Here is a 22,534-nt window from a genome sequence, read left to right as displayed (position 1 = left end):
ACATATAATATTATTTAAGGGCGGTCAATAAACTATAGAATTACCGTGACAATTGTGCAGTTTATAAACCGTGCTGTTCTGGGAAAAAAATATTAAAATTTTAATCTAAATTAACGTCTTTTTTTTAAATTTGTTAGATGAAAGCATACATATAATATTATTTAAGGGCGGTCCATAAACTGTAGAATTACCGTGACAATTGTGCAGTTTATAAACCGTTCTTTTATTGGATAAAATACTGGATGTGTATTTTCCCCCCTAAAGTCCAACCCTATCCTCACCGTGGTAGGGGGGTGTAACGTTGTAGTTTAACAGCTACACGGCTAAATGGGCTCTGGCAAAAAAAAAAAAAAAAAAAAAATCCAGAAAATGTCGGCATTAGTTTGTTGCGTCCGTCATCTGGTCGTCTTTTTATACGCTTGCATGTGGCGAGCAAAAAGGCGTGAAGGGGGCAGGCTGAAAGGAGAACAATACCCGAAAGATGTAAACCGAACGAAAGAGAAAAATGGGCCTCCCTGCAAGGCCCCGTGTTCTCCCCAGCCTGCTCCCAGTTTCCCCGACTTTGCATGCAACTGGTTTTGAGCTTTTGGAAAGCTCTTTTCTCAGTGTCGGGGTGTTGACTCCACTTCCAAGTTAACAAATAGCTGCAAGTCTGGGTACGGTCCGATTGGTTCCGAAGCTCTTCCGCTGTGAGGTGCGCTTTCGAATCTCCCGAAGGGGGCTACCCTCTAAGCAGGCGACACGTGCTCGTGTTACTATGTAATGCATGCTTGCCTCGACTCGACTAAGGACGACTAGAGTTCGACTAGATTGTGTGCTCACAAGCCGCTTTAAGGCCGCTTTTATTATTCCTACTGTCTAGGAACTCCGAAATGGTATGGTAGTGCAATTATATATGACCGTCCTCCAATACGAAATGGTAGTGCAATTATATACGACGGTCCTCCGATATGATAGTAGGAATGCCAGTTTTGTGAGCGATCATCGCCGTCTTATGAACACAAACTAGTGGTATCTTTACGAATCCTGTTGGGTAGAGAGAACACCCCTGTTTTCTCCTCCGCCTGTTATACTGAGTAGAAACCGCTTTTTAGGAGATGTTCGCAGCAAAGCTTGTTTTTATATAGTGCCCCTCCTTTCGGGAGTTCATCACCTCGCTGCCCAGACGAGAGCTTTCCCCGGTGGAACCTCTTTTTTTTTTCTTATTTTTATTTTATTTTCCAGTTTAATGGCGAAGGAACAGTCACCAGCAATTGGTCTGCACCGACAGGAAGATGAGTATAGTATCACCCTTTCTTCTTTCTGTTTCGATTTCAGTCTTTGTGATTTGAAAATTTAATTTAACTGTTTCCATTGTTCCAGCTTTCACACAGCAGTAGATTATCAACACTATAAATATCATCTCTTTTTTATAGATTAGAACAAGCAACAAAACCTAGCAGCATCACCGTTCCTGTCTGCCACATGTCTTGTGCAGTTTGAATCAAGTATTTCTTTCTTTGCGTTCAAGCACATCTAGGTACAATCAAACTGTGTATGATGTATGTCTATCTGTTTCTTCCAACATTAGCATCTCAAAGTCTTGGCAGCAATCATTGTCATAGAAGTAGAGTAAGTATTCTTTTTCTTTCCTTCTGTGTGTATATTTTTGTAATTTCAGGTACCCTCTTGATCATGATGGAATTCTACTATCAGCTATTGTGAGAATTATGTGGATTGGAAAAAACAACTGAATCCAGCAGCATCAGCTATCCTAGCTGCCACATGTTTCCTGTAGTTACAGAAGTCCTCAAGTAAGTGTTTCTTTCTTTGTGTACATGCACATCTGGGTCCAATCAAATTCTAAACTATTAGCTTTATTTAAATGAATGCAGTTCTGCTTGTATTTCTTCTCATCAGCTAACTTATGCAACTGCAAAAAAGAAATAGTAGTACATGTGTGTTTGATCATAGCCAGAAAGTTAAATATATCATTTTAAAAAAATCCATTAGTTATGTTGTCTCTCTTTATTATATAAATCCAAAAAAAATTGTTAATAATTAAAAGAAAAAAAATCATCACAGTAAAAATTATATATATGTAACAAAGAACACAAACAAACATGAAATTGCCATGAGTTTCAGCAAGAAGCAGAAAAGAGAAAAAGTGGAGATAACACCTGGGAAGTAACAGGTAAGAATTTTCTTTATTTCTTTTATTTCTTGTCTCGAATAGCACATAGATTTTTTTCATGTATATATTAAAAAAGAAATAACCCAAGTCCAAAAATTGATGGAAAAACTAAGCATTAAAGTTCAATTAAGCATTAAACAAATAACTTCTAATAATTATGTGATCTATATACAAATTGTCTCCCTTGAATATATATATATACATATGTATGTATAAATATGTATAAATATATTTATTCAAGGGAGACAATTTATATATTGTCTCCCTTGAATATATATATATAACCAACCCAGAGATGTCTCGTGAGGCGGAGTTCGAATCGGTCGACTGGTATTAATCGTGACACCCTGCACTGAAGATTCCCGAAAGGATGAAACACTAGTGTCTGTAGGTATTTAATAATTATTATAGTAAAAAAATAATTATATATATATATATATAAATTGTATCCCTTGAATATATACTAGTATGGGTTCCTGGCGTAGCCCCGGTGTTTGGTGGTGTATGCTCACCCCCCCCCAACCAAAAAAAAAAAGCAAAAAAACGGTAATTTTTTTTTATTTGCCCCCTATTATGAACCCTTAAAATTGTTTGTTTTGGGCTCAAATCAAGATATTAAGTTAGATCCATGTCCAAGAAAACTATATCTAAAATTTCAAGTGTTTAGACCCATAATTGTCGGAGGAGTTTTGTAGAGTTCTCAAAGGTCAAATCGTTGAACTTTGACACCTTAATCGACAAATTTCTGTCCAAATACCAATCGCATAGATTTTCCAAAATCTCAGTACCCTGTATATCAAATTTTGAGTCTGTAGACTAAAATTAACAGAGTTATTGCCTAGGGAAATGTACACACACAGACAGACATTTTCACTTTTATAGATAGAAAGATATATAATGAGAGACAGAAAGATAACTATATACAATTATTAATGAATTAGTAGAGATAGTTGTTAAATTTTTGGGGATATGTATGGCAATTTAGATGACAAGACTTACTGCTAGAGTGCTCAATGCATTAGTAAAGGTTACTGTTTAGACTTAAAATATATATAGAGAAATTCAAATGGCAGGACTTATATGTAGATCGCTCAATACATCAGTAGAGCAAGGTAATAAGTTTAAAAAATGCATACGTCAATTTAGATAACCACACTGTTTTTGGTATTCATGTGTGAATATGACATAATGTAATATAAATTTTAATAATTTTATTCAAAATGTTATGATTCTCAATAAAAAATACAAAATGTCAATATTGCTCTATGTATGATAAAGCATTAGCATATAATTTTCTTTCAATAATATAAACGTTTGATAATATCAGCTCTTTCTAGTGATGAGCACTTATTTAAAGTGTAATTATTAAGTAAAAATCTAAATAAATGTGTTTATTGCTCTGTCTTACTCATATAACTTTAGTTAAATCTTAATATTTATATCTCTTGTAATAAAATAAACGTTTTATAATATTAGCTCTGTCATGTGTTGAGCACTTATTTCAAGTGTAACTATTAAGTAAAAATCTAAATCAAATGTGTTCATTGCTCTATGTCTTATTGAGCACTCTTATATACCTCTGGTTAAATCTTAATGATTATTTATCCTGTAATTAATTAATCGTTTTATAATATCAGCTCTGTCTAGAGTTGAGCACTTATTTTAAAGTGTATTTATTAAGTAAAAATCTAAATAAAATGTCTTTATTGCTCTATGTCTCATTAAGCAGTCTTATATACCTCTGGTTAAATCTTAATGATTATTTATCCTGTAATTAATTAATCGTTTTATAATATCAGCTCTTTCTAGTTTTGAGCACTTATTTCAAGTGTAATTATTAAGTAAAAATCTAAATAAAATGTCTTTATTGCTCTATGTCTCATTGAGCAGTCTTATATACCTCTGGTTAAATCTTAATGATTATTTATCCTGTAATTAATTAATCGTTTTATAATATCAGCTCTGTTTAGAGTTGAGCACTTATTTTAAAGTGTATTTATTAAGTAAAAATCTAAATAAAATGTGTTCATTGCTCTATGTCTTATTGAGCACTCTTATATAACTCTAGTTAAATCTTAATATTTATATCTCTTGTAAAAAAATAAACGTTTTATAGTATTAGCTGTGTCTAGAGTTGAGCACTTATTTAAAGTGTATTTATTAAGTAAAAATCTAAATAAAATGTGTCTATTGCTCTATGTCTCATTGAGCACTCTTATATACCTCTGGTTAAATCTTAATGATTATTTATCCTGTAATTAATTAATCGTTTTATAATATCAGCTCTGTCTGGAGTTGAGCACTTATTTTAAAGTGTATTTATTAAGTAAAAATCTAAATAAAATGTGTTCATTGCTCTATATCTTATTGAGCACTTTTATATAACTCAAGCTAAATCTTTGTTTATTTATCCTTTAATAAAATAGACGTTTTATAATATCAGCTCTGTTTAGAGTTGAGCACTTATTTTAAAGTGTATTTATTAAGTAAAAATCTAAATCAAGTGTCTTTATTGCTCTATGTCTCATTGAGCAGTCTTATATACCTCTGGTTTAATCTTAATGATTATTTATCCTGTAATTAATTAATCGTTTTATCATATCAGCTCTGTCTAGAGTTGAGCACTTATTTTAAAGTGTATTTATTAAGTAAAAATCTAAATAAAATGTATTTATTGCTCTATGTCTCATTAAGCAGTCTTATATACCTCTGGTTAAATCTTAATGATTATTTATCCTGTAATTAATTAATCGTTTTATAATATCAGCTCTGTTTAGTGTTGAGCACTTATTTAAAATGTAATTATTAAGTAAAAATCTAAATAAAATGTCTTTATTGCTCTATGTCTCATTGAGCACTCTTATATAACTCTAGTTAAATCTTAATATTTATATCTCTTGTAATAAAATAAACGTTTTATAGTATTAGCTGTGTCTAGTGTTGAGCACTTATTTAAAATGTAATTATTAAGTAAAAATCTAAATAAAATGTCTTTATTGCTCTATGTCTCATTGAGCACTCTTATATAACTCTGGTTAAATCTTAATTATTATTTATCCTGTAATTAATTAATCGTTTTATAATATCAGCTCCGTCTAGTGTTGAGCACTTATTTAAAATGTAATTATTAAGTAAAAATCTAAATAAAATGTCTTTATTGCTCTATGTCTCATTGAGTACTCTTATATAACTCTGGTTAAATCTTAATGATTATTTATCCTGTAATTAATTAATCGTTTTATAATATCAGCTCTGTCTAGAATTAAGCACTTATTTTAAAGTGTATTTATTAGGTAAAAATCTAAATAAAATGTCTTTATTGCTCTATATCTTATTGAGCACTTTTATATAACTCAAGCTAAATCTTTGTTTATTTATCCTTTAATAAAATAGACGTTTTATAATATCAGCTCTGTCTAGAGTTGAGCACTTATTTTAAAGTGTATTTATTAAGTAAAAATCTAAATAAAATGTCTTTATTGCTCTGTCTCATTAAGCAGTCTTATATAACTCTGGTGAAATCTTAATGATTATTTATCCTGTAATTAATTAATCGTTTTATAATATCAGCTCTGTCTAGAATTAAGCACTTATTTTAAAGTGTATTTATTAGGTAAAAATCTAAATAAAATGTCTTTATTGCTCTATATCTTATTGAGCACTTTTATATAACTCAAGCTAAATCTTTGTTTATTTATCCTTTAATAAAATAGACGTTTTATAATATCAGCTCTGTCTAGAGTTGAGCACTTATTTTAAAGTGTATTTATTAAGTAAAAATCTAAAAAAAATGTCTTTATTGCTCTGTCTCATTAAGCAGTCTTTTATACCTCTGGTTAAATCTTAATGATTATTTATCCTGTAATTAATTAATCGTTTTATAATATCAGCTCTGTCTAGAATTGAGCACTTATTTTAAAGTGTATTTATTAGGTAAAAATCTAAATAAAATGTCTTTATTGCTCTATATCTTATTGAGCACTTTTATATAACTCAAGCTAAATCTTTGTTTATTTATCCTTTAATAAAATAGACGTTTTATAATATCAGCTCTGTCTAGAGTTGAGCACTTATTTTAAAGAGTATTTATTAAGTAAAAATCTAAATAAAATGTCTTTATTGCTCTATGTCTCATTAAGCAGTCTTATATAACTCTGGTGAAATCTTAATGATTATTTATCCTGTAATTAATTAATCGTTTTATTATATCAGCTCTGTCTAGAATTGAGCACTTATTTTAAAGTGTATTTATTAAGTAAAAATCTAAATAAAATGTGTTCATTGCTCTATATCTTATTGAGCACTTTTATATAACTCAAGCTAAATCTTTGTTTATTTATCCTTTAATAAAATAGACGTTTTATAATATCAGCTCTGTCTAGAGTTGAGCACTTATTTTAAAGTGTATTTATTAAGTAAAAATCTAAATAAAATGTCTTTATTGCTCTATGTCTCATTGAGCACTCTTATATAACTTTGGTTAAATCTTAATATTTATATCTCTTGTAATAAAATAAACGTTTTATAATATCAGCTCTGTCTAGAGTTGAGCACTTATTTTAAAGTGTATTTATTAAGTAAAAATCTAAATAAAATTTGTTCATTGCTCTATGTCTCATTAAGGAGTCTTATATACCTCTGGTTAAATCTTAATGATTATTTATCCTGTAATTAATTAATCGTTTTATAATATCAGCTCTGTCTAGAGTTGAGCACTTATTTAAAGTGTATTTATTAAGTAAAAATCTAAATAAAATGTGTTTATTGCTCTATATCTTATTGAGCACTTTTATATAACTCAAGCTAAATCTTTGTTTATTTATCCTTTAATAAAATAGACGTTTTATAATATTAGCTCTGTCTAGAGTTGAGCACTTATTTTAAAGTGTATTTATTAAGTAAAAATCTAAATAAAATGTGTTCATTGCTCTATGTCTCATTGAGCACTCTTATATAACTTTGGTTTAATCTTAATGTTTATTTATCCTGTAATAAATAGACGTTTTATAATATCAGCTCCGTCTAGTATTGAGCACTTATTTAAAATGTAATTATTAAGTAAAAATCTAAATAAAATGTGTTTATTGCTCTATGTTTCATTGAGCACTCTTATATAACTTTGGTTAAATCTTAATATTAATATCTCTTGTAATAAAATAAACGTTTTATAGTATTAGCTGTGTCTAGAGTTGAGCACTTATTTTAAAGTGTATTTATTAAGTAAAAATCTAAATAAAATGTCTTTATTGCTCTATGTTTCTTTAAGCAGTCTTATATACCTCTGGTTAAATCTTAATGATTATTTATCCTGTAATTAATTAATCGTTTTATAATATCAGCTCTGTCTAGAGTTGAGCACTTATTTAAAAGTGTATTTATTAAGTAAAAATCTAAATAAAATGTATTTATTGCTCTATGTCTTATTGAGCAGTCTTATATAACTCTGGTTAAATCTTAATGATTATTTATCCTGTAATTAATTAATCGTTTTATAATATCAGCAAGTTAAATCTTTGTTTATTTATCTTTTAATAAAATAGAAGTTTTATAATATCAGCTCTGTCTAGTTTTGAGCACTAATTCAAAGTGTAATTATTAAGTAAAAATCTAAATAAGATGTCTTTATTGCTCTATGTCTCATAGAGCACTCTTATATACCCCTGGTTTAATCTTAATGCTTATTTATCTTGTAATAAAATAGACGTTTTATAATATCAGCTCTGTCTAGTGTTGAGCACTTATTTAAAATGTAATTATTAAGTAAAAATCTAAATAAAATGTCTGTATTGCTCTGTCTCATTGAGCACTCTTATATAACTTTGGTTTAATCTTAATGTTTATTTATCCTATAATAAATAGACGTTTTATAATATCAGCTCTGCCTAGTATTGAGCACTTATTTAAAATGTAATTATTAAGTAAAAATCTAAATAAAATGTCTTTATTGCTCTATGTCTCATTGAGCACTCTTATATAACTTTGGTTAAATCTTAATATTTATATCTCTTGTAATAAAATAAACGTTTTATAGTATTAGCTGTGTCTAGAGTTGAGCACTTATTTTAAAGTGTATTTATTAAGTAAAAATCTAAATAAAATGTCTTTATTGCTCTATGTCTCATTGAGCAGTCTTATATACCTCTGGTTAAATCTTAATGATTATTTATCCTGTAATTAATTAATCGTTTTATAATATCAGCAAGTTAAATCTTTGTTTATTTATCCTGTAATAAAATAGACGTTTTATAATATCAGCTCTGTCTAGTGTTGAGCACTTATTTAAAATGTAATTATTAAGTAAAAATCTAAATAAAACGTCTTTATTGCTCTATGTCTTATTGAGCACTCTTATATAACTCTGGTTAAATCTTAATGCTTATTTATCCTGTAATAAAATAGACGTTTTATAATATCAGCTCTGCCTAGTGTTGAGCACTTATTTAAAATGTAATTAATCAGTAAAAATCTAAATAAAATGTCTTTATTGCTCTATATCTTATTGAGCACTCTTATATAACTCTGGTTAAATCTTAATGTTTATTTAGCCTGTAATAAAATAAACGTTTTATAATATCAGCTCTGTCTAGTGTTGAGCATATATTTAAAGTGTAATTATTAAGTAAAAATCTAAATAGAATGTCTTTATTGCTCTATGTCTCATTGAGCACTCTTAATTAACTCTGATAAATCTTAATATTTATATCTCTTGTAATAAAATAAACGTTTTATAATATCAGATCTGTCTAGTGTTGAGCACTTATTTAGAGTGTAATTATTAACTAAAAATCTAAATAAAATGTCTTTATTGCTCTATATCTCATTGAGCACTCTTATATAACTCTGGTTCAATATTAATGTGTATTTATCCTGTAATAAAATAAACATTTTATAATATCAGCTCTGGCTAGTTTTGAGCACTATTTCAAGTGTAATTATTCAGTAAAAATCTAAATAAATTATATAATGCTCGGTCATAGATATTTGAATAAAAGTAACCTGTTATAATATCAGCTCTTTTTTCGAAGCTTTGTATTTAGTTTTGAAAACATTTGTCATTTATAGCAGAGAAATTTCCTTTAAGAGTGCTCAATGTATGAGTTAATTTTTGGAGTTATTTGAAAAATACAAATTTCTGTTATGCGATCTAAAATTTTCTTTTAGACTGCAAAATAGATAAGTACAGCTCTGTAGTGAGTTTTAAAATTGTGTATTGCGAGTATGCTGGAAAAGTAATTACCAGAGTGCTTAATACTGTGGTAGAGTTCTGTGGAAAGATTTGAAAGAATTTTTCTCATTTGTGCTAGACAAATTTACTTTGAGTAAAGCTCTTTCGTACGTTTAAACAATATATATATATATATATATATATATATATATATATATATATATATATATATATATATGCCAATGATGCTTGCATGTGCTCAATAGTTTAATATAGTTGTGTAGTAAATTTAACAATTGTGTTGTTTAATTATGCAAGACGATTTTACTTTAAGAGTGCTCAATGCATTTATAGAGCTTTGTAGTAAGATTTGGAAACATTTTGGCAATTATTTTAGACAAATCTACTTCCAGAGTGCTTAATATATTAGTAGAGCTTAATAAAACCTTTGAGAAACAGATATGGCATTTCAACTGCATAAATTTATTTTTACAGAGTTCAATGCATTAGTAGAGCTAAATATAGACTTTCAAAAAATATGTATGGCAATTCAGCTACACGAATATACTTTGAGAGTGCTCAATACATTAGTCGACGAAAGCATAAAATTCAGAAAACATGAAGAGCTCTGCAGTATGTTTTAAAAACCTAAATGTCAATACGTAAGTATAGATATACTGTAAGTTTTTAATATATATATATATATATATATATATATATATGACAAGTATTTGAAACAAGCTTCCTATTTGAGTGCCTAATATATTTGATAGCTCTATGGTAACTTTAAAAAACATATTTCCAAATTATGTTAGACAAATTGTCTTTGAGAGTGCTCATTTTTAAGTAGAGCTCTGTAGAAAATTTTTGAGACATGTTCAGCCATTTAAATTCATATCAGTTAATAAATAGAGCTATATAGTGAGTTTTGCAAGCTTATATGTCACTTATCCTAGACAAGTTAACTCTTGTAGCTGTGCAATACATAAGTAGAGTTCTGCATTAGTTTTGGGGGTATGGTTCTCACTTTATTAGGGCAATAACTTGGACACATTATACTCTGGACAAATCCATTGAGGACAACCAAAGGTACCCTGTTTTTTTTCCACTCTGTTGAATAAGACTCATCCGTCTTGGTTCACTCTTGGGACATTAAAACAAAAAAGGTGAAGAATTAAAAAAAAACGAATGAAAAAATATAAATGTCTTTGCAAGTCATTCATTTTCATAACACAAAAATATCTGTAAAAACTTGATAAAAGAATGCACAAACAATAAAATACAACTTTGCTGTCTTGGAATCTAAAATCAGTAGAAACTTCCCCTACTGAAATTCCCGCACACCTCAAAAAAAAAAAAGAATCCTTCCTAATGCAATACTTTTCAAGCAATTACAGTGTCAGACTTGGTACTGCAATGACTCTGTAAACTGAAAAAATATGTATAAAAAAAATTAAGCAAAATTGATTCATGTCAACACCTCTCCCAACACCACAGATTAACTACAAAAATACTTGATAAAGCAAAACACAATTACAAATGTATATGAAAAAAATCAAAATAAAAAAAATAAAAAAAATCAACCAAGCAATGGATCATGATTTTCTGGTGTTTGATGGAATGTGAGTAGGCATACAGCCTGGATAATTTTCCAAGGTAAGTGATGATATTCATTATTATTGTCTTTTTGGATTAGTTCAGATATATCTCATAACTATAATTGTTTTATGTATATATTTATATGTCTAGATGTTATGTGTGCTATTTGCATGTTCCCTATAGAAAAAAAATCTACAAGTGTATTCTGATGTAAAATTAACCAGTAAAACCAATGCTTGTGTTCCTGATACACCAACTATTTCTTATTAGCATATAAGTTGAATCATGAAATTTATCTCCCTTGCCTGTCTCTCTTTATACCTCTGTATTTATCTAGATCTGTCTATCTCTCTCTTCTTATTCTTTATCCCTATAAGCCGTCTTGCCAACCCCTATGTGCGAACTTATAAATTTAAACATGTCTACATTGATAAGCTTCTCATTTACCGGTACCTAACTCCCGTTTTGAAGTTAGAAGTTTTAACTTGAATACACGTTGATGTGGCAAGGTAACAGCAGGCATCGATCGGGCACTTCCAGACGCCAACCTACACGGTGCAGAGAAAGAAAAGAAAAGAAACTAAGTCCCGATGTGCCTAGCAGATTAAAAGGCATTTTGCGACGCCTACATGCACCCAACATGGAAGTAGGCGTCGATCGGGCACTTCCAGACACTTACTTACACTGTTTTGATCTTTTGGACTTAGAAATTTTCAATTGAATACACGTTGAGATGACTTGGTCTATAGGATTCTCATTTACCTATACCTACGTCCCCTCTTGTTTGGACTTAGAAATTTTCAATTGAATACACGTTGAGATGACTTGGTCTATAGGATTCTCATTTACCTATACCTACGTCCCCTCTTGTTTGGACTTAGAAATTTTCAATTGAATACACGTTGAGATGACTTGGTCTATAGGATTCTCATTTACCTATACCAACGTCCCCTCTTGTTTGGACTTAGAAATTTTCAATTGAATACACGTTGACTTGACTTGGTCTATAGGATTCTCATCTACCTATACCAACGTCCCCTCTTGTTTGGACTTAGAAATTTTCAATTGAATACACGTTGAGATGACTTGGTCTATAGGATTCTCATTTACCTATACCTACGTCCCCTCTTGTTTGGACTTAGAAATTTTCAATTGAATACACGTTGACTTGCATTGGTCTATAGGATTCTCATTTACCTATACCTACGTCCCCTCTTGTTTGGACTTAGAAATTTTCAATTGAATACACGTTGAGAGGACTTGGTCTATAGAATTCTCATTTACCTATACCTACGTCCCCTCTTGTTTGGACTTAAGAAATTTTCAATTGAATACTCGTTGAGATGACTTGGTCTATAGGATTCTCATTTACCTATACCTACGTCCCCTCTTGTTTGGACTTAGAAATTTTCAATTGAATACACGTTGACTTGACTTGGTCTATAGGATTCTCATTTACCTATACCTACGTCCCCTCTTGTTTGGACTTAGAAATTTTCAATTGAATACACGTTGAGATGACTTGGTCTATAGGATTCTCATTTACCTATACCAACGTCCCCTCTTGTTTGGACTTAGAAATTTTCAATTGAATACACGTTGACTTTCCTTGGTCTATAGGATTCTCATTTACCTATACCTACGTCCCCTCTTGTTTGGACTTAGAAATTTTCAATTGAATACACGTTGAGATGACTTGGTCTATAGGATTCTCATTTACCTATACCTACGTCCCCTCTTGTTTGGACTTAGAAATTTTCAATTGAATACACGTTGAGATGACTTGGTCTATAGGATTCTCATTTACCTATACCTACGTCCCCTCTTGTTTGGACTTAGAAATTTTCAATTGAATACACGTTGAGATGACTTGGTCTATAGGATTCTCATTTACCTATACCTACGTCCCCTCTTGTTTGGACTTAGAAATTTTCAATTGAATACACGTTGAGATGACTTGGTCTATAGGATTCTCATTTAACTATACCAACGTCCCCTCTTGTTTAGACTTAGAAATTTTCAATTGAATACACGTTGAGATGACTTGGTCTATAGGATTCTCATTTACCTATACCAACGTCCCCTCTTGTTTGGACTTAGAAATTTTCAATTGAATACACGTTGAGATGACTTGGTCTATAGGATTCTCATTTACCTATACCAACGTCCCCTCTTGTTTGGACTTAGAAATTTTCAATTGAATACACGTTGAGATTACTTGGTCTATAGGATTCTCATTTACCTATACCTACGTCCCCTCTTGTTTGGACTTAGAAATTTTCAATTGAATACACGTTGAGATGACTTGGTCTATAGGATTCTCATTTACCTATACCAACGTCCCCTCTGGTTTGGACTTAGAAATTTTCAATTGAATACACGCTGAGATGACTTGGTCTATAGGATTCTCATTTACCTATACCAACGTCCCCTCTTGTTTGGACTTAGAAATTTTCAATTGAATACACGTTGAGATGACTTGGTCTATAGGATTCTCATTTACCTATACCAACGTCCCCTCTTGTTTGGACTTAGAAATTTTCAATTGAATACACGTTGAGATGACTTGGTCTATAGGATTCTCATTTACCTATACCTACGTCCCCTCTTGTTTGGACTTAGAAATTTTCAATTGAATACACGTTGAGATGACTTGGTCTATAGGATTCTCATTTACCTATACCTACGTCCCCTCTTGTTTGGACTTAGAAATTTTCAATTGAATACACGTTGAGATGACTTGGTCTATAGGATTCTCATTTAACTATACCAACGTCCCCTCTTGTTTGGACTTAGAAATTTTCAATTGAATACACGTTGAGATGACTTGGTCTATAGGATTCTCATTTACCTATACCAACGTCCCCTCTTGTTTGGACTTAGAAATTTTCAATTGAATACACGTTGAGATGACTTGGTCTATAGGATTCTCATTTACCTATACCAACGTCCCCTCTTGTTTGGACTTAGAAATTTTCAATTGAATACACGTTGAGATTACTTGGTCTATAGGATTCTCATTTACCTATACCTACGTCCCCTCTTGTTTGGACTTAGAAATTTTCAATTGAATACACGTTGAGATGACTTGGTCTATAGGATTCTCATTTACCTATACCAACGTCCCCTCTGGTTTGGACTTAGAAATTTTCAATTGAATACACGCTGAGATGACTTGGTCTATAGGATTCTCATTTACCTATACCAACGTCCCCTCTTGTTTGGACTTAGAAATTTTCAATTGAATACACGTTGACTTTCCTTGGTCTATAGGATTCTCATTTACCTATACCTACGTCCCCTCTTGTTTGGACTTAGAAATTTTCAATTGAATACACGCTGAGATGATTGGTCTATAGGATTCTCATTTACCTATATCCACATCCCCTCTTTTTTGGACTTAGAAATTTTCAATTGAATACACGTTGAGATGACTTGGTCTATAGGATTCTCATTTACCTATACCTACGTCCCCTCTTGTTTAGACTTAGAAATTTTCAATTGAATACACGTTGAGATGACTTGGTCTATAGGATTCTCATTTACCTATACCTACGTCCCCTCTTGTTTGGACTTAGAAATTTTCAATTGAATACACGTTGAGATGACTTGGTCTATAGGATTCTCATTTACCTATACCAACGTCCCCTCTGGTTTGAACTTAGAAATTTTCAATTGAATACACGCTGAGATGACTTGGTCTATAGGATTCTCATTTACCTATACCAACGTCCCCTCTTGTTTGGACTTAGAAATTTTCAATTGAATACACGTTGACTTTCCTTGGTCTATAGGATTCTAATTTACCTATACCTACGTCCCCTCTTGTTTGGACTTAGAAATTTTCAATTGAATACACGCTGAGATGATTGGTCTATAGGATTCTCATTTACCTATATCCACATCCCCTCTTTTTTGGACTTAGAAATTTTCAATTGAATACACGTTGAGATGACTTGGTCTATAGGATTCTCATTTACCTATACCTACGTCCCCTCTTGTTTAGACTTAGAAATTTTCAATTGAATACACGTTGAGATGACTTGGTCTATAGGATTCTCATTTACCTATACCTACGTCCCCTCTTGTTTGGACTTAGAAATTTTCAATTGAATACACGTTGAGATGACTTGGTCTATAGGATTCTCATTTACCTATACCTACGTCCCCTCTTGTTTGGACTTAGAAATTTTCAATTGAATACACGTTGAGATGACTTGGTCTATAGGATTCTCATTTACCTATACCAACGTCCCCTCTTGTTTGGACTTAGAAATTTTCAATTGAATACACGTTGACTTGACTTGGTCTATAGGATTCTCATCTACCTATACCAACGTCCCCTCTTGTTTGGACTTAGAAATTTTCAATTGAATACACGTTGACTTGCATTGGTCTATAGGATTCTCATTTACCTATACCTACGTCCCCTCTTGTTTGGACTTAGAAATTTTCAATTGAATACACGTTGAGATGACTTGGTCTATAGGATTCTCATTTACCTATACCTACGTCCCCTCTTGTTTGGACTTAAGAAATTTTCAATTGAATACTCGTTGAGATGACTTGGTCTATAGGATTCTCATTTACCTATACCTACGTCCCCTCTTGTTTGGACTTAGAAATTTTCAATTGAATACACGTTGACTTGACTTGGTCTATAGGATTCTAATTTACCTATACCTACGTCCCCTCTTGTTTGGACTTAGAAATTTTCAATTGAATACACGTTGAGATGACTTGGTCTATAGGATTCTCATTTACCTATACCAACGTCCCCTCTTGTTTGGACTTAGAAATTTTCAATTGAATACACGTTGACTTTCCTTGGTCTATAGGATTCTCATTTACCTATACCTACGTCCCCTCTTGTTTGGACTTAGAAATTTTCAATTGAATACACGTTGAGATGACTTGGTCTATAGGATTCTCATTTACCTATACCTACGTCCCCTCTTGTTTGGACTTAGAAATTTTCAATTGAATACACGTTGAGATGACTTGGTCTATAGGATTCTCATTTACCTATACCTACGTCCCCTCTTGTTTGGACTTAGAAATTTTCAATTGAATACACGTTGAGATGACTTGGTCTATAGGATTCTCATTTACCTATACCTACGTCCCCTCTTGTTTGGACTTAGAAATTTTCAATTGAATACACGTTGAGATGACTTGGTCTATAGGATTCTCATTTAACTATACCAACGTCCCCTCTTGTTTGGACTTAGAAATTTTCAATTGAATACACGTTGAGATGACTTGGTCTATAGGATTCTCATTTACCTATACCAACGTCCCCTCTTGTTTGGACTTAGAAATTTTCAATTGAATACACGTTGAGATGACTTGGTCTATAGGATTCTCATTTACCTATACCAACGTCCCCTCTTGTTTGGACTTAGAAATTTTCAATTGAATACACGTTGAGATTACTTGGTCTATAGGATTCTCATTTACCTATACCTACGTCCCCTCTTGTTTGGACTTAGAAATTTTCAATTGAATACACGTTGAGATGACTTGGTCTATAGGATTCTCATTTACCTATACCAAGGTCCCCTCTGGTTTGGACTTAGAAATTTTCAATTGAATACACGCTGAGATGACTTGGTCTATAGGATTCTCATTTACCTATACCAACGTCCCCTCTTGTTTGGACTTAGAAATTTTCAATTGAATACACGTTGAGATGACTTGGTCTATAGGATTCTCATTTACCTATACCAACGTCCCCTCTTGTTTGGACTTAGAAATTTTCAATTGAATACACGTTGAGATGACTTGGTCTATAGGATTCTCATTTACCTATACCTACGTCCCCTCTTGTTTGGACTTAGAAATTTTCAATTGAATACACGTTGAGATGACTTGGTCTATAGGATTCTCATTTACCTATACCTACGTCCCCTCTTGTTTGGACTTAGAAATTTTCAATTGAATACACGTTGAGATGACTTGGTCTATAGGATTCTCATTTAACTATACCAACGTCCCCTCTTGTTTGGACTTAGAAATTTTCAATTGAATACACGTTGAGATGACTTGGTCTATAGGATTCTCATTTACCTATACCAACGTCCCCTCTTGTTTGGACTTAGAAATTTTCAATTGAATACACGTTGAGATGACTTGGTCTATAGGATTCTCATTTACCTATACCAACGTCCCCTCTTGTTTGGACTTAGAAATTTTCAATTGAATACACGTTGAGATTACTTGGTCTATAGGATTCTCATTTACCTATACCTACGTCCCCTCTTGTTTGGACTTAGAAATTTTCAATTGAATACACGTTGAGATGACTTGGTCTATAGGATTCTCATTTACCTATACCAACGTCCCCTCTGGTTTGGACTTAGAAATTTTCAATTGAATACACGCTGAGATGACTTGGTCTATAGGATTCTCATTTACCTATACCAACGTCCCCTCTTGTTTGGACTTAGAAATTTTCAATTGAATACACGTTGACTTTCCTTGGTCTATAGGATTCTCATTTACCTATACCTACGTCCCCTCTTGTTTGGACTTAGAAATTTTCAATTGAATACACGCTGAGATGATTGGTCTATAGGATTCTCATTTACCTATATCCACATCCCCTCTTTTTTGGACTTAGAAATTTTCAATTGAATACACGTTGAGATGACTTGGTCTATAGGATTCTCATTTACCTATACCTACGTCCCCTCTTGTTTAGACTTAGAAATTTTCAATTGAATACACGTTGAGATGACTTGGTCTATAGGATTCTCATTTACCTATACCTACGTCCCCTCTTGTTTGGACTTAGAAATTTTCAATTGAATACACGTTGAGATGACTTGGTCTATAGGATTCTCATTTACCTATACCAACGTCCCCTCTGGTTTGAACTTAGAAATTTTCAATTGAATACACGCTGAGATGACTTGGTCTATAGGATTCTCATTTACCTATACCAACGTCCCCTCTTGTTTGGACTTAGAAATTTTCAATTGAATACACGTTGACTTTCCTTGGTCTATAGGATTCTAATTTACCTATACCTACGTCCCCTCTTGTTTGGACTTAGAAATTTTCAATTGAATACACGCTGAGATGATTGGTCTATAGGATTCTCATTTACCTATATCCACATCCCCTCTTTTTTGGACTTAGAAATTTTCAATTGAATACACGTTGAGATGACTTGGTCTATAGGATTCTCATTTACCTATACCTACGTCCCCTCTTGTTTAGACTTAGAAATTTTCAATTGAATACACGTTGAGATGACTTGGTCTATAGGATTCTCATTTACCTATACCTACGTCCCCTCTTGTTTGGACTTAGAAATTTTCAATTGAATACACGTTGAGATGACTTGGTCTATAGGATTCTCATTTACCTATACCTACGTCCCCTCTTGTTTGGACTTAGAAATTTTCAATTGAATACACGTTGAGATGACTTGGTCTATAGGATTCTCATTTACCTATACCTACGTCCCCTCTTGTTTGGACTTAGAAATTTTCAATTGAATACACGTTGACTTTCCTTGGTCTATAGGATTCTCATTTACCTATACCTACGTCCCCTCTTGTTTGGACTTAGAAAGTTTCAATTGAATACACGTTGACTTGCCTTGGTCTATAGGATTCTCATTTACCTATACCTACGTCCCCTCTTGTTTAGACTTAGAAATTTTCAATTGAATACACGTTGAGATGACTTGGTCTATAGGATTCTCATCTACCTATACCTACGTCCCCTCTTGTTTGGACTTAGAAATTTTCAATTGAATACACGTTGAGATGACTTGGTCTATAGGATTCTCATTTACCTATACCTACGTCCCCTCTTGTTTGGACTTAGAAAGTTTCAATTGAATACACGTTGACTTTCCTTGGTCTATAGGATTCTCATTTACCTATACCTACGTCCCCTCTTGTTTGGACTTAGAAAGTTTCAATTGAATACACGTTGACTTTCCTTGGTCTATAGGATTCTAATTTACCTATACCTACGTCCCCTCTTGTTTGGACTTAGAAATTTTCAATTGAATACACGCTGAGATGATTGGTCTATAGGATTCTCATTTACCTATATCCACATCCCCTCTTTTTTGGACTTAGAAATTTTCAATTGAATACACGTTGAGATGACTTGGTCTATAGGATTCTCATTTACCTATACCTACGTCCCCTCTTGTTTAGACTTAGAAATTTTCAATTGAATACACGTTGAGATGACTTGGTCTATAGGATTCTCATTTACCTATACCTACGTCCCCTCTTGTTTGGACTTAGAAATTTTCAATTGAATACACGTTGAGATGACTTGGTCTATAGGATTCTCATTTACCTATACCTACGTCCCCTCTTGTTTGGACTTAGAAATTTTCAATTGAATACACGTTGAGATGACTTGGTCTATAGGATTCTCATTTACCTATACCTACGTCCCCTCTTGTTTGGACTTAGAAATTTTCAATTGAATACACGTTGACTTTCCTTGGTCTATAGGATTCTCATTTACCTATACCTACGTCCCCTCTTGTTTGGACTTAGAAAGTTTCAATTGAATACACGTTGACTTGCCTTGGTCTATAGGATTCTCATTTACCTATACCTACGTCCCCTCTTGTTTAGACTTAGAAATTTTCAATTGAATACACGTTGAGATGACTTGGTCTATAGGATTCTCATCTACCTATACCTACGTCCCCTCTTGTTTGGACTTAGAAATTTTCAATTGAATACACGTTGAGATGACTTGGTCTATAGGATTCTCATTTACCTATACCTACGTCCCCTCTTGTTTGGACTTAGAAATTTTCAATTGAATACACGTTGACTTTCCTTGGTCTATAGGATTCTCATTTACCTATACCTACGTCCCCTCTTGTTTGGACTTAGAAAGTTTCAATTGAATACACGTTGACTTTCCTTGGTCTATAGGATTCTAATTTACCTATACCTACGTCCCCTCTTGTTTGGACTTAGAAATTTTCAATTGAATACACGCTGAGATGATTGGTCTATAGGATTCTCATTTACCTATATCCACATCCCCTCTTTTTTGGACTTAGAAATTTTCAATTGAATACACGTTGAGATGACTTGGTCTATAGGATTCTCATTTACCTATACCTACGTCCCCTCTTGTTTAGACTTAGAAATTTTCAATTGAATACACGTTGAGATGACTTGGTCTATAGGATTCTCATTTACCTATACCTACGTCCCCTCTTGTTTGGACTTAGAAATTTTCAATTGAATACACGTTGAGATGACTTGGTCTATAGGATTCTCATTTACCTATACCTACGTCCCCTCTTGTTTGGACTTAGAAATTTTCAATTGAATACACGTTGAGATGACTTGGTCTATAGGATTCTCATTTACCTATACCTACGTCCCCTCTTGTTTGGACTTAGAAATTTTCAATTGAATACACGTTGAGATGACTTGGTCTATAGGATTCTCATTTACCTATACCTACGTCCCCTCTTGTTTAGACTTAGAAATTTTCAATTGAATACACGTTGACTTTCCTTGGTCTATAGGATTCTCATTTACCTATACCTACGTCCCCTCTTGTTTGGACTTAGAAATTTTCAATTGAATACACGTTGACTTGCATTGGTCTATAGGATTCTCATCTACCTATATCCACATCCCCTCTTGTTTGGACTTAGAAATTTTCAATTGAATACACGTTGACTTGCATTGGTCTATAGGATTCTCATCTACCTATATCCACATCCCCTCTTGTTTGGACTTAGAAATTTTCAATTGAATACACGTTGTGATGACTTGGTCTATAGGATTCTCATTTACCTATACCTACGTCCCCTCTTGTTTGGACTTAGAAATTTTCAATTGAATACACGTTGAGATGACTTGGTCTATAGGATTCTCATTTACCTATACCTACGTCCCCTCTTGTTTGGACTTAGAAATTTTCAATTGAATACACGTTGAGATGACTTGGTCTATAGGATTCTCATTTACCTATACCTACGTCCCCTCTTGTTTGGACTTAGAAATTTTCAATTGAATACACGTTGAGATGACTTGGTCTATAGGATTCTCATTTACCTATACCTACGTCCCCTCTTGTTTGGACTTAGAAATTTTCAATTGAATACACGTTGAGATGACTTGGTCTATAGGATTCTCATTTACCTATACCTACGTCCCCTCTTGTTTGGACTTAGAAATTTTCAATTGAATACACGTTGAGATGACTTGGTCTATAGGATTCTCATTTACCTATACCTACGTCCCCTCTTGTTTAGACTTAGAAATTTTCAATTGAATACACGTTGACTTTCCTTGGTCTATAGGATTCTCATTTACCTATACCTACGTCCCCTCTTGTTTGGACTTAGAAATTTTCAATTGAATACACGTTGACTTGCATTGGTCTATAGGATTCTCATCTACCTATATCCACATCCCCTCTTGTTTGGACTTAGAAATTTTCAATTGAATACACGTTGACTTGCATTGGTCTATAGGATTCTCATCTACCTATATCCACATCCCCTCTTGTTTGGACTTAGAAATTTTCAATTGAATACACGTTGACTTGCATTGGTCTATAGGATTCTCATCTACCTATAAGCACATCCCCTCTTGTTTGGACTTAGAAATTTTCAATTGAATACACGTTGACTTGCATTGGTCTATAGGATTCTCATCTACCTGTATCCACATCCCCTCTTGTTTGGACTTAGAAATTTTCATTTGAATACACGTTGACTTGCATTGGTCTATAGGATTCTCATCTACCTGTATCCACATCCCCTCTTGTTTGGACTTAGAAATTTTCAATTGAATACACGTTGACTTGCATTGGTCTATAGGATTCTCATCTACCTGTATCCACATCCCCTCTTGTTTGGACTTAGAAATTTTCATTTGAATACACGTTGACTTGCATTGGTCTATAGGATACCAACCATCTCGTACTGTCCAGGCTTATCGTTGCTTTACTTTGGTGATTTGGCGAGAAACCATATGTCAATGTAATTGTGCAGTATAGTTAACAAAAAAGGGGTGTAAAAGCAAATAGGCAACAAATAATTGTTACCAAATGCAGGAAGTTTTATTTTTGTTATTTATCTGTATAAATTACGCATTTGTTTACTGATTGTAATATTTGTTACATTTATTTGTTAGTGTCACTTTTACTTAGCCAACCACACATAATTAAAAAAAATTAAATAATTTAGCATTGATTTTAAACATTAATGGCGTGTTGATTATTAAAAAAACAAAACGAGATATTATTTTCACATCTAAAATAATTATAAAAAATAAAAACTTTTTTCTTTTTTTTTTTAAATGTGGACAAAAACTATATACTATTTTGCTATTTCTTATTTTCCAGGCGATGAAATTTACAATGATGTCTTCCGGGACTTCAGCAACATGGCCTCGAACTTTCCTGATAAACGAAAACGGAAATAATAGTTGCTAAACCCACCCACCCCTCAGAATAATAAATAAAAGAAAACAAGAAAAAAAAAATTTGATTATTCACGGAGGGGTGTGTGTGGCATATATCCCCCTCCCTGACCCCCACCATCCCCCATACATTGCTTTTTTTTTCATGTGTTACTT

The sequence above is a fragment of the Euprymna scolopes genome, chromosome 46, assembly GCF_053919585.1.
Source record: "Euprymna scolopes isolate OS-2025 chromosome 46, ASM5391958v1, whole genome shotgun sequence".
In the NCBI taxonomy this organism is placed as follows: domain Eukaryota; kingdom Metazoa; phylum Mollusca; class Cephalopoda; order Sepiida; family Sepiolidae; genus Euprymna; species Euprymna scolopes.
The sequence above is the reverse complement of the archived record's forward strand: the minus strand, read 5'-3'. Positions refer to the sequence as shown.